This window comes from Notothenia rossii (genome assembly GCF_949606895.1).
Source record: "Notothenia rossii genome assembly, chromosome: 7".
NCBI lineage: Eukaryota > Metazoa > Chordata > Actinopteri > Perciformes > Nototheniidae > Notothenia > Notothenia rossii.
The window spans coordinates 36,159,580-36,173,786 of record NC_136905.1 but is presented as its reverse complement, the minus strand read 5'-3'; the positions used below and the strand labels follow the sequence as shown (position 1 = coordinate 36,173,786).

At 45.2% G+C, this 14,207-nt stretch overlaps 1 protein-coding gene across 1 annotated transcript in view; it reads right to left on the bottom strand.

The window, feature by feature from the left end:
• The window catches only part of LOC307045612 (uncharacterized protein), a 65,611-nt gene extending 51,977 nt beyond the window's left edge, over positions 1-13,634 (bottom strand). Inside the window, exon 1 of the mRNA XM_079691390.1 lies at positions 13,524-13,634. The gene's annotated coding sequence lies outside the window, so the exon portion shown is untranslated. The remainder of the gene's footprint in view (positions 1-13,523) is intronic.
• Between the last annotated feature and the right edge of the window lie 573 nt (positions 13,635-14,207).

Below are 14,207 nucleotides of genomic sequence, written 5' to 3'. Positions count from 1 at the left end.
TGGAAAATACCTTTGTGTGCCTATTCCCTAATACAGATTGAACCTATCCACCAGAATGTGTGTTATTTGGATACATTGTTGGCGAGTTATGAGCATTTCTTTCTAAGCCCCGCCTTTTTGCAAACACGTTTAGAATAATGACGGCCATATTTATCAACTGAACATGGCCATTTCCTTCAGTAATGTGTTTGACACTCCACCGATGCTGTATACTAAGTTTGGAGTTGAAACACAACAATTTTAAATTTAAGTTAATATTTCACGGTTTTTAACATTATGCTAATTACAAATGAATCAAGTACGCGACGCCTCTGGGTTCAAGGACATAATATCTAGAGTAGGTCCACCCGAGTAAGTGTGCAACTGTTCAGGTCATTCAGAGTTCCGGTGCGACTTTGTAAATGTTTCCAAAAATGGAAATGAAGTAGTTTGGATTAATTTGTGACTTGTAAATCGTCAAAAATGGTACATTCTCCGTTAGCTTACGACAGGGGTCGGCAACCTTTTTGATATGAAGTGCCATTTAAAAAAAAAATTGTTATCAGCGTGCCGACGATCGAGAATTATCAACGGGGGGGGGGGGTTGAGGAGCTTGACGCTCGTGAACTATCAGCCGGAGGGCGGGGGGAGCCTCGCTGCGGGGAAGCAGTGTGAAAAACAGAGGTCTGTCTGTGATGTATTTTGTGAAACAGAAGAACAGCTAAATAAATGCAACGGCCTCCCAAGAATTGTTTTATTACACATCCAGAGTTAAAAAAATATCAATATGAACATTTCAAATACCGCGCCGGCATCACCGCCATAACCATAGCAACGTAAGTAAGAATGCAGCGCTGCCACGTACAGATGGCAACACCCAGACATATTCACAAATATAAAACAAATATTCAGAAACTGTAATGAACAAAAACTATTATTTATTTCAAGAACTGTTATTTACAGAAACTCAACATTTCTAATCTGTGTGACACAAATATGCACGATTGTTTTGGGCTCCCCCTATTTATCTCAAAGTCAGCCATCAAGGGAGCTCCCTCCCTCTTCGGGGGAGCCAAGCTCCCCCTAGCTCCCCCCCATTTCGAACAGTGTCTGTGGCTGAATGGCCAGCGTTTAGGTGCGGCGCATTTATCATAGGTTATCAGAGCTAACTGCCTGCCGTCAGATTTCCTTTAAAAAACAGATCTTATTTTAAGACTATTTCTGCGCTCATAAAGAATTATAAGAATAAGAATAATGCGTATTGAACTGGTTTAATTAATTAGTGAGTTTATTTAACACTAGAACCGCCAATCGGGTCAATTTGTGTGATGTGTGTTGAGTGTGTGCAATGTAACTTTTTTTCAATAAAACATTAAAGTCTCCCAGTCCGTGACTTTTCCTGAAAGTGTGTTATGTAGCACCCTATGTTGTTAAAAATTGCATTCTAATAGCGGGATTTGACGGGTTTAGGTAGGCCTATACAAAAACCTCTGGCGGTTCTAGTGTTAAGGTAATTAGGTACAGTAGAAGCCCTTTTTTATCAGTAACGAATTTAGCAGTTGAACATAAAAGTCAAATAACTGAGGGTCACTTGCAATGACAGTGTTGTGTCTAATTGTAAGCTTGTCACTCAGAGTAACCTACCGTTAATGTAGCTGCTGGAGAAGAAAGATCAAGGGGGGAGGGGGGGAGAGAGCTGTGGTTGATGGGCCATTAGTTGTGTAAATACACAGCTGAGAGCTGCCGTTTCATTCAGACTGTTTAAAAAAACTGTAACAACGGACTATTTTTCTTAGCGGATGCATGTCAATTTAAATCAATACATACAACTATTTTTTAAATCAATACATACAACTATTTTTTAAATCAATAAAAACATTTTCTAAATCCATAAAAGCATTTAAATTAATATTGGGAGTCATGTCGTTACTTTGTTGAGAATGTGGCCGTGCCTGTGGGCAGCAGTGAGTGCCACGGACATGAATTCATAGATCAAGGCAGACTGGTGCACACACTCTCCTGTCCTGCCAGGTGACACACCCGTTCTAAGCCGTGTCCCTCACTCCTCACATCCCAAGCATCCCCACAAGTGTATTATGTTGTTACATCGTTTCAGATGTTATGTTTCAGTTGTGCTCTGTCTATGTTCAGTGATGCAAACTTGTCACCTTTCGGCGAAATTCGCCGTTTTGAATCCAAAATAAGTCGTTTGTGTGATTCATGTAGATCTGCAATACAAATATTTTTGGGGTATGGGGGGGGCTGGGACCCGGAGTAATCTGCGGCCGTGAGCTGTTATGTGCCATCGTGAAACGCATGGTGTTCTTTTTTTATATATTATAATGAAGTACGAGCTGTGTGCTCGAGTCTTCCTGCCTGTCGGCTCTGCTCATGGATGTATAATAAGGCTATGCTGCTCCGAGATGATGGTCTAGCTTCAGCAGCTACATTACCTATGGGTGCGTTCGTTAATATTAACTGTGCGTCCGGAGTCACTGTGGCACAGACTGGACCGCTGGTGAACAGCTGTTAGAACGGGCTGTTCAGGTGTTCAGAGCAGAGCTCCTTGTCGGAGCGGCAGAGCGTGATGTGAACTGAAAAGTGTTTCTGTGGCAATATTATTTAAGGAATCGTTGAGCTAGCTAGCTAGCATACATTGTCACTATCTGCTAACGTTAGCTTTAGCCTTCTATTTCTAATAGTTTTTTTCATAGGCTATAAACAGAGGTGGTATAAGTATATATATATTGTACTTGAGTAAAAGTAGAAGTACTCAGGTCTTGTACTTGAGTAAAAGTAGAAGTACTCAGATCTTGTACTTGAGTAAAAGTAGAAGCACACAGATATTTTACTAGAGTAAAAGTAGAAGTACTCAGGTCTTGTACTTGAGTAAAAGTAGAAGTACTCAGATCTTGTACTTGAGTAAAAGTAGAAGCACACAGATATTTTACTAGAGTAAAAGTAGAAGTACTCAGGTCTTGTACTTGAGTAAAAGTAATAGTCCCAGAGTGTAGGAATACTCTGTTACAGTAAAAGTCCTGCATTCAAAATGTTCCTCAAGTAAAAGTAGAAAAGTATTATCATCAAAATATAGTGAAAGTAGCGACAGTAAAAGTAGTCATTGTGCAGATTGGTCCATTTCAGAATAATAGATATGATATGTTTTATAATGATTGATCATGAACGTGTTCTCAAAGCTGCTAAAGGTGCAGCTAGTTTGAATGACTTTGTATAATGCAGGGTAGCTTGTGGATTTACTCCAGGTGGAACTAAAGTCTGATTTAACACTTGATTATCTTTCATTTAATTAATCCAGATCTGTGAAGTAACTAAAGGTATTAAATACATGTAGTGGAGTCAAAGTACACCATCTACCTCTGAACTGTAGTGGAGTAGAAGAACAAAGTAGCAAAACATTGAAATACTTAAATAAAGTACAAGTATCTCAAAATCGTGCCCAAGTATAGTACTTGTTGAGTTTATGAACTTAGTTACTTTACACCATGTGGCTATAAAGATAAAAAGACTTAAGCCTTGCACAGAGGCATGAAAATACATTTTCAAAATGCTCAACAGTGCTGCCAAAATTATAAACGGACTGCTCCACAATTTAAAATAAATGCTTTTATATATTTCTATTAGATGTTACTCTTTGGCGTTTCTGTTATTATTAACACTGCTGCTTTAGTTGTTCTGACTGCTAAAATCCTCTGTCATTCCGTGGGGTGGGGGAGCCGGGGGCTCTGATCCTTGTCACCTTTTTCATACCTGATGAGTTTGCATCCCTGTATGTTAAAAAGCCTCAGTCACCTTAATTCATGTAATAAAAACATCTCAGGTCAGTAACACTCAAAGCTAAATGTGCAAAACCATGTTCAGCTATGTTACTATTTATAATGTTATTGTTTTGTTACATCAGAAGATGTACATATTGGAATGATTTCTTAACTTACAGTAGGCTATTTTTTACAATGTGTGTTGGAAGGATTTATTAAATTACAATGAATATTGTCATTGTTGAAGGCTTTTAGAGAAGGGTGAACTATAAGCCTGAATTACATAATATTTTATACCTAAAAACATAAAAGCCACAATAAATAAATCACAATTATTCTAGTTATTTTTACCTCCAGTATTGCTTTCAACCCACCAGCTTTTATGGTGTTGTTACGTCACTAACTGTAAGCTTGTCACATACAGTCTATGGTCACTCAGAGTAACCTACTGTTAATTTAGCTGCTGGAGAAGAAAGATCAGGGGGGGAGGGGGGGAGAGAGCTGTGGTTGATGGGCCATTAGTTGTGTAAATACACAGCTGAGCGCTGCCGTTTCATTCAGATTGTTTAAAAAACTGTAACAACGGACTATTTTTCTTAGCGGATGCATGTCAATTTAAATCAATACATACAACTATTTTTTTAATCAATAAAAACATTTTCTAAATCCATAAAAGCATTTCAATTAATATTGGGAGTCATGTCGTTACTTTGTTGAGAATGTGGCCATGTAATAAGCGGGATAATTTGCAGCGACTTGTTCCTTATGGGGAAAATAACACCCTTCATCCAGATGAGGATCCCTCCGCTACACTTTGGGATCCTGATCGACCGACGAAGCTCCATTAAAATATACATATTTTTGGTGAATTACTGAGTTTAGGCACGTTAATAACGTTTTAATGAAGTTGAATACAGTATATTCATATGTGTCAGTGATTTCATGTCAATTCGGCGAACAAAAACATAAATGATCGTGGTGAAGATGATGATTAAATTAGGATTAAAAATCGAGAGCCGGGCTGCATTTCCTCCCGTTCGTTTTTTTCGAATAACAAAATTATTTTGTTAAATAACAACATGGTGATGTTTTGTACATGATTACATGTCTCTTATTTAGCACAGTATTATGATATCCGTGACATATGGATCTTAACAAAGTTCCGCTGTACATCCAGCATACTGTATCTCACTTTATTTCACATGAGCTCCAGTGTGGAAACCCACTGCACCTCCTGGTGGATCAATGATCCATTGCAGCTGGCTTCATTATAATTACATTTATCTATCACGGGGGCGGTTTCAAGTCAAGCTGGAGGTTTTCCCTTGAGCGAGGGCAGATCACGTACCAATCACGGCCCTCGCGTTTTTCAAACTGTCTGAAATGAATCACTACATCTGGAGCAACTATTTTCTTCGCAATTTAGCATCATATTGCATAGGGGCTGAACTTGTCCTGGATTTTCCCTAGGAGTAGTAGGAAAAAATGTGCTTAAAATGGCCGACTTTCTGGGGGGCCCGGGCAGTAGAAGGCAATTTGAAATATGTCCAGATTCATAAGAGCAATGTGTATACAGCGTTTCGTGAATATCAGAAGAACTGTATGCTAGTAGTTTGGATTAATTAGTGACATGTAAATCGTCAAACATTGTGTATTCGCTGTTAGCTTACGACCTCCACGATTGAGCTATCAAAAATTGGCTTCTCAATTAAGCATCATACTGGATAGGGGCTGAACTTGTCCTGAATTGGAATTTTTCCTATCATTCCCCTCGGAGGAGTAAGCAAACATTTCCTTAAAATGCATGAAAAACGCACATTTCCCAAAATGGCTGACTTTCGGGGGCGGGGCCAATGGAAACAAATTTGAAATATGTCCGCTATTCCCTGACAATTGTCTGTGCCAAAATTCGTGAAGATCTGGTAAACTATATGTGATTACCAAACAAGTGGGGGCGCTAGTGAGCAGTTACGTTACGTTTTTCTTTTACATTCGCGAAAAGGTCGTGGGCTATGACGTGTGTCTCAAGTTTTGCGTCCGAAGCTCATTTTATGCTATCGCAATGTAAAAAAAATGTATAGGCCACGCCCACATTCTGCATTTGTTTCGAGACTTTAAATCTCAGTTCATAGTCACCCCCAGAGTATGTCTAAAAAAGGTTTGTTTTATTTCGGCCATCCGTTCTTGATTTATAAATTGGTGGTGTTTTTGGCGCCCTTTATAGTCCGAAAGGAAAATGCTTTGGAGTGCCTATTCCTCAGCACAAATGTAAAGTATCCACCAAAATCTGTGGTGAATGAATACATTGTTGATGAGTTATGAGCATTTATTTCTAAGCCACACCTTTTTGCTAATACGTTTTGATTAATGGCGGCCATATTTATTACCTGAACACGCTCATTTCATATGTTAATGTGTGTGACCCTCCACCAATGCTGTATACTAAGATTGGTGTTGATAAAACCGAAATTGAAATTTAGGATAATATTTCAGTTTTTAACATTATGCTAATTTTTTTAAAAAATTAAGTAGTCGGAGCTTAGGGGTTCAAGAGGACTTAATGTAGAGCATGTCCACCCGGATAAGTGCAACATTTCAGGTCCATCCGACTTACGGTACGACTATGTAAATATTTCAAAAATGTTTTACATATAGGTGGCGTTAGCGAGGATGTTGGAATTTTTTAACCCATCGACTCCAGAATGTAACATTTATCACCGGTCCTGCCCGTCCGAGCAAAATTTCGTTGCATGAATGGCGTCGTAAAGCCCTCAAATTCAGGAATTTCCAGCAGAGGAATAATAATAAGAATCGTGCGAATAACAATAGTTTTCATTCATAACACTCCGTTCGATGTCTCACTATGGGATGCGCCTCAACGCGTATGCAAACAGAAGCATCAATATCATTACGCCAATCCTGATTGGCTGGTGATCTTGACGTCTACGTCAGGGAATCCACCCACCCTATAAGTAGCTAGCGCTACGACGCAGCGTCATTCAAACACCTCTTCTCGCTTCAGAGCACATCTCAAATTATCAGTAGCCGGGCTAGCTTAACGGTCCACAGACTGAACCCAAAGCTAAAATTCGGTCGACGGGCGCTTGCCGGTTACTTTTTTGCTTTGCAAGAAGACTGAACTATATTAACACACCAGTTAATATTGTAATCTGCCTCGCCGTTTCTTTCTTTCGAAATTACGTTAAGGTTTGATTTTTTTCTTCATGCTAGTAACATATACCTGTTGCTAGCTTTTCTACCCTCCACACCGACACCACGGTAGCGAGGACGTTCTCTTTTCTCTCTCACACCAGAGGAGTCGTAGATAAAAACAAAAGGTATTAACACACCAGTTAATATTCTTTAAAGAATAAAATCTACGCCGTCGCTTTTTCCTTTCGGATTAACGACAAGGTTGGATTTTTTTCTCAGTAACGTACCTGTTACTAGCGTGTCCACTCCACGCCGACACCCCGGCGAACAAAGATGGACCCTTCTCTCCCTCACACCAGAGGAGTCAGGGACTCTGAGGCTTGGCTATGCGGCTGCGGGTTTAAGATCTCAGGCACAGACTCAAACCAGGTCTGCTCGTCCTGCCTCGGGCTGGAACACGTCCAGGAGGCTATCGATAACCCCGGCTCGTGCGGGCATTGTGCCCGTTTCACCATTAAGAGCCTCCGTCGACGGCTAGCACGCCAAGCTAGCTTGTCGGGACAGGACCCCCTAATGTCCGCTGATTCGCCGGCCGGCAATCAAGACATGGTGGCGTCCGCCGCAGAGATTGAGCCCCGCGCCGTGTCAGACTGGGGCTCAATAACAGCGGCAGCCGCTGAACCGGAGCCCCGCACCGTGACAGGCTGGGGTCCGGTGGCGGCAAGAGCCGCGAGGGCGGAGCCCCACGCTGGGTCAAGCTGGGGCTCCCAACTGGACCTCACCATGGTTCAACCTGTGGAGGATGTCCTGGAGTTGGACTATATGGAGGAAGAAGAGGATGCCTCTGAGTTCCTCCTGTCCGACTCGGCTGAGCACGAGGATGACATCTTTGTTTCATCGGCTCAGGCTGTAAAGCCGGGAGCGATGTCCGCTCTCCCGGGCGAAAGGACACCAGCTTCGCCCTGCCTAAGTATGGACTTGCAGGCCGTGTGTCAACGTGCTGCGCCCAGGCTGGACATCCCATGGCCTGAAGTGGCCAAGGAGACCTCCAGATCTCGCTACGAGGTCAAGCAATTGCCCCAAGCAGCGAGGACGAAGAGGCAGCTCCTTCCAGTCTTTCCGGAGATGCTGGACGAGGTCTCGGTCTCGTGGAGAAACCGCCCTTTCAGCAACAAGGCCCCAATCCAGGGTGCCTCCTCCCTGGACTGTGACGGCTCCGCAGGCCGCCCATGGAACTGCTGGTGGCAGCCCACCTCCAACCGAGGCTGGCTTCGACACCGAGCAGGAACCCCATGCTCCCGGCAAAGGCAGACCGTTTTCAGTCAGCGATGACCGAACGGGCCTATAAAGCCCCAGCTTTGTCCGCCAGGGCACTCAATATCTCCTCGCTGCTGACCGCCTACCAGGTGGAGCTCTGCGAAGACTTGTCGAGCAAACCTGAGCCTGCCGTGCGGGACGAGATCGCAGCGATCACGGACATTTGCCTCCGTGTGCAGCGCTGTGCAGTCCAAGCCACGGGCAAAGCACTGGGAATGATGGTGGTACAGGAGAGAGCCAGGTGGCTCAACCTGACGAACCTTCCAGACCGGGAAAAAGAGGATGTTCTGGACATGCCTATTGTTCCCGAGGGCATATTTGGCTCCGCTCTAGCTTCGATGCAGCTGAGATGCGAATCAAAAAAGAAGGAAGACGAGGCTCTCCAGCTCTGTCTCCCCTGAAGGGTCCAGCCGCCACCTTCAACGGTCCCGCGGCAGGCCTTCACTCAAGCTGCCTCACGTCCTGCCCGGTTCAAGATACTGAAGCAGCAGAGACCACAACCCGTCCCGGGTCCCCAGCCCAGGCATGAGGCGAGGATGAGCTGGCCAAGAAGATCTCCGGTTCTGGCAGCTGCTGTTCAGGCACAGCCGACCCAGGTTTTCAGCCACCAGGCGAGGAATAAGAAGCGGGCGGCCTGACAGCTGGAAGTTCCCTGTTCCCTAGCTCCAGAACACGTTCAAGTGTTAGATGCTCATGTGTTTTCGGGGTGCCATCATGCCCCCATCTTCCCGCCGCCTCGAGTGATGCCAGAACGTCATCCTCAAGTTCGCGCCATAAAGGAAATGGACTTAACATCAAAGACAGCAAGTTCCGCTGCCTGTTTAAGTCACACAAACACATGTCATCATTATTGTTTCCTGATAAATAATTTTCCACTGTCTTTTCCAGGCTTGAAGCCAAGGGCGTAGTCAATAAAAATGAAAAGAAAAACAATAAAAACAATAAACAGTCTGTCATCTACCCCTCTTTTGAGAGCGGCTACGGCCTCTCTCAAAAGGCGGACATTAGGTTGTCAACCTGGGGTACCACCGTGTTCAGACACTAGAGGGCCCCATAACACAAGAAATAAAGACACAGAGGGCAGACGACAGAGATGTGACATCTCCGCTCGCTTTAAGGAGCGAAAAGTGGAAGATGCTCACAGATTCTGCTTGGGTTTTCAAGACAGTAACACGGGGCTACAGGCTCCAATTCGCTGTCACCCCCCCTCGCTTCTCGGACATTCTGTATTCACAAGCCCGGGGAGAGTCGGCCCATAATCTGGAGCAAGAGATTTTCTCGCTACTACAAAAGAAGGCTATATCGATAATACCCGCCGAACAGAGTCAGAGCGGCTTTTATTCCAAGTATTTCCTCATTCCCAAACGGGGGGGGAACGGAATTCGGCCTATACTAGATTTGAGAGCTCTGAACAAATATCTCAAAAGATACAGAATGCTCACTCACACATCTCTGTTGCGTCTCGTGCGCCAAAACGACTGGTTCACATCAGTCGACCTGAAAGATGCGTATTTCCACATCCCAGTATATTACCCACACAGGTAATATCTGAGGTTCGTCTTTCAGGGTGTCTGTTACGAGTACAGAGTCCTTCCCTTCGGTCTGCCTCTCAGCCTGTGAGTGTTTGTACGGTGTACGGAAGCCGCGATAGCCCCATTAAGACAACAGGGTATTTGCTTGGCAACTTATCTGGACGACTGGCTGCTTCTCGCACAGTCGGAGCAAGAGGCTATTACGCAGACGAATGTCCTCGTAAAACACCTGCTCGATTTGGGTTTCGTAATAAACACAGAAAAGAGCATGTTGTCCCCAGCCCAGACTGTACTCTTCCTGGGCCTACACCTGAATTTGGTGCCCTTTACAGCCCGCCTGTCAGCAGAAAGAGTGAAAGCCTTCAGAGCTTGTCTCGCTCATTTCCGGCTACACAAATATGTTCTCTTCAGATCACGTCTGCGGTTACTGGGGCTCATGGCGTCAGCCATCCTGGTGGTACGACTGGGACGCTTACACATGAGGGAGTTTCAGCGCTGGGTAGCTGCCCTCAGACTGGACCCCGCGCGTCATGGCACGCAGAGTGATGGTCACTATGAAATGCGTAACGGCACTGCGCCACTGGCTGCACCCTACTTTTCTAGTACGGGAAGTGCCTATGGGTGCTGTCCTATTGCGGAAGGTGGTCACCACAGACACATGTCTGACGGGCTGGGGGGGTATATACGAAGGTCGACCTGTGAGGGGTCTCTGGAGCAGAGACCTCCAACGGTCACACATAAATTATCTGGAGCTTTTAGCGGTGTTCCTCACCCTAAAACGCTTTCTGCCTTTTCTCAGAGGACATAATGTCCTCGTGAGGACAGACAACACGACCACAATATCGTATATAAACCGCCAAGGGGGTTTGCGTTCTCTCCAGTTACACATGCTGGCACGCAAACTGATCTTATGGAGCTGCGGACGTCTCCTCTCTCTGAGAGCGACGCACGTACCAAGAGTGATGAACCTCGGGGCAGATCTGCTGTCCAGAGGTGCACCACTATATGCAGACTGGACTCTACATCCAATGGTTGTGAGTCAGCTGTGGGTGCGTTACGGCCGAACCGCGGTAGATCTGTTCGCATCAAAAGAAAATGCTCAATGTCAGCTGTTCTTTTCAATGGGCGATTTAAACGCACCGTTAGGCGTGGACGCGCTCGCACACGTTTGGCCTCCGGTCCTTCTGTACGCGTTCCCACCCCTGGCTCTGATACCCCCAACTCTGGCCAGAGTGAGAGAACAACGCCACACACTGATCCTGAAAGCTCCGCACTGGCCTGCAATGTACTGGCTGGCGGAGATATATCAGCTGCTGTGCGGGCAGCCGTGGCAGCTACGCAGGGACATACTGTCTCGATCTTTCACCCACACCCAGAGCGCTTGGCACTATGGGCCTGGCCCGTGAGTGGTACAATCTGAATACAGTGGGGCTCCCTCAGAAGGTGATAAACACTATTCAGAGTGCAAGAGCTTCCTCCACCAGGTCTCTCTATGACTGTAAGTGGAGGGTGTTTGAGGAGTGGTGCCTTCAAAAGGGACACATCTCTTTTCAATGTCCTGTCGGGGTGATTTTATCATTTCTACAGGACCTAATTGATAAACACAGAGCTTTCTCTACGATCAAAGTGTACCTGGCTGCTATTGCTGCATGCTATGTGGGCTTTGAGGGAAAGGCGGCTAGCCAACATCCTTTGGTCTGCCGTTTTATGAAAGGGGCTTGCAGGCTCCTCCCTGTTTCCAGGTCACTGGTGCCCTTATGGGACTTGGCAGTGGTTTTAGATGGGCTCACTCGACCTCCATTTGAACCCCTGGAAGAAGCTGACATGAAACATCTGTCACTGAAGACAGTGCTGTTATTGGCTCTGGCATCTTCCAAGCAAGTCAGTGACATTCATGCGCTCTCTGTACATCCTTCATGCACTCAGTTTGCCCCGGGGCAAACGAGAGTGTTGCTGAAGCCCAACCCTGCCTTTATACCTAAGGTGGTTGGCTCATGTACCCCCATTGACATTGTGGCATTTCCTCCGCCGCTGTGTTCCTCTGAGGAACAGCGGCCAAATTTGCTGTGTCCAGTTTGTGCTTTATGCACCTATATGGACAGGTCAAAAGAGTTTCGTTGCAATGACCTACTCTTTATATCCTGGGCTAACCCTCAGAAGGGCAAGCCCGTTAGCAGGCAACGGCTCTCCCACTGGATTGTGGAAGCGATTGCTCTGGCTTATACGAGTCAGGGCTTGCAGGTACCAACGGGCCTGCGTGCTCATTCTACTCGTGGACTGGCTACATCCTGGGCTTTGTTCAAGGGTGTTTCCATCCAAGACATTTGTGCAGCAGCGAGCTGGTCCTCACCGCTCACTTTTGTCCGCTTTTACAGGGTAGATGTCTCTGCTCCAAGTGTGGCCCCAGTGCTGGGCCCCGTGTTGAGACAGGGTTCTACCTGTTAAGTTCTGGTTGTTTTGGTGATTTTCGAGATAAGCATGTCTAGCAATACGGGAGTTTCAATATCCCATAGTGAGACATCGAACGGAGTGTTATGAATGAGAACTATAGGTTACTTACGTAACCCCAGTTCTCAGAGTAACATGAAGTGAGATGTCTCACCAGACGGCCCTTCTTGCTAAGGCGAAGCGAGAAGAGGTGCTTCTTTTGAATGACGCTGCGTCGTACCGCAAGCTACTTATAGGGTGGGTGGATTCCCTGACGTAGACGTCAAGATCACCAGCCAATCAGGATTGGCGTAATGAGATTGATGCTTCTGTTTGCATACGCGTTGAGGCGCATCCCATAGTGAGACATCTCACTTCATGTTACTCTGAGAACTGGGGTTACGTAAGTAACCTATAGGTCTTTGCACTTCGTGCTCAGGCCCTAATAATAGCAATAATAATTGGGAGGGGGGGCGCTGCTGTTCTTATGTTCTTTGAGGGGAGGCTCACCTTCCCACACTTTGAAAACCCCTGGTCTAAACTGTATGCTGGCTCGGGTCTCATCTATGAACAACGCAAAACACAACGCAGAGACCGCTTAACAACACCGGTTACACCCCTATATGCCTCGAGCTGATTATCGAGCCATCTTTGTAACTGTCGCGGATATACTGTGTATATGCGTGTGGCGAATGTTGAAGTAGAAAATTCCGCTGTAGCGATCGGTACCTTAATGGGAAACCCTAAATGTTTGAGCACCCTCTATGAAACGTCAAGCTACCCCACAGCACCCCCCAAAGAAAATATTTTTCCCATTTATCTAATTTCTCCTCGACTCCTAACCGAGGAGAGAGCAGTAGCACCAGGCGTTTAGAGAAATGAGAAATCCTCTCCTCTGAGCGGTCATTTTAAAGAGACGTCCATTAACCTCTTAAGCCCGGCCCGGAAAAACGCGTCACTGCAGGAGACAGCGTCTGGGGGCTTCTTAATATTTAAAAACCTATGAATGTCTAATACTCAAATAACGGGAAAAAACTCAGCAACCTGACGATATGAGCCATTTTTCGGAAACCAAACACTAGTCTCAAAAGAAGCGTTAGCATTAGCCCTTAGTGAAAACAGGCTGATGCTACTTCCGGTGCTAACTAGCAAAAACAATATTTAAAACTTAATATGTTCTGCACAAACTACATATGATCATGATCTGAAAGCTGATACTCCACAGATTATTTTGATAAAAGTATCATCACAGTAGGACAAAAACTCACTGAGCTAGCAGCCAGAACAGAGCAATAAAACAACAACAGTGTTCTAAACCATAACAATAATTATGTCTTACCGTTGCTGTTTTGTGATCAAAAGTCGTGTTCAAGGGAATAAAAACGCTGCTCAAGGTTAATCCAATGTCTCTTAGTCGCTTTAGAATTGTTGCTGATAATCCAAAATTACATTCATGGCCGCAGAGTAGGTATACAGTTTTGCAGTCCGGGGCTCAGGCTGTCTCATGTGCTGTTTACGCAAGCCTCTCTCTCCTTGACGTAAGTGTTTAGCGGGATTTACTAACTCCCCCTCGATTCTATTGGCTCTAAAGTTTCACAAAAAAGGTGTCAATCATCCAAATCGACCAATGGGTTCCAGAGATAGGATCCTGCGCAGTAAGAATAATGCCAGCAGCGGCAGCTTTACGCACATGGAGCAGCAGCAGAGCCAGCCGCACAACCTCAGTAGCACAGCGCAGCAGCAACGAACACAGCGAACAGAGAACACAGAGAAAACAGCAGGCAACAGACCATAATATTACAAGGACAAGGACAAGGATTTATTTGCTTTTAGGACTTATTCGAGCAAATAATAGCACCCAGAAAGAGGCTGTATAAGCTTGAAGACGCCGTGGAAATGGTATTGCTGACTCTCCGTCAGAAGATGAGGATGTACTTCGGCCACAATCAGACCCTGATTATGAACTTCAGGAAAGGTATGTACTCTCTCTGTTTGTATCTATTAGTTGTGTATTTGGTGTAAT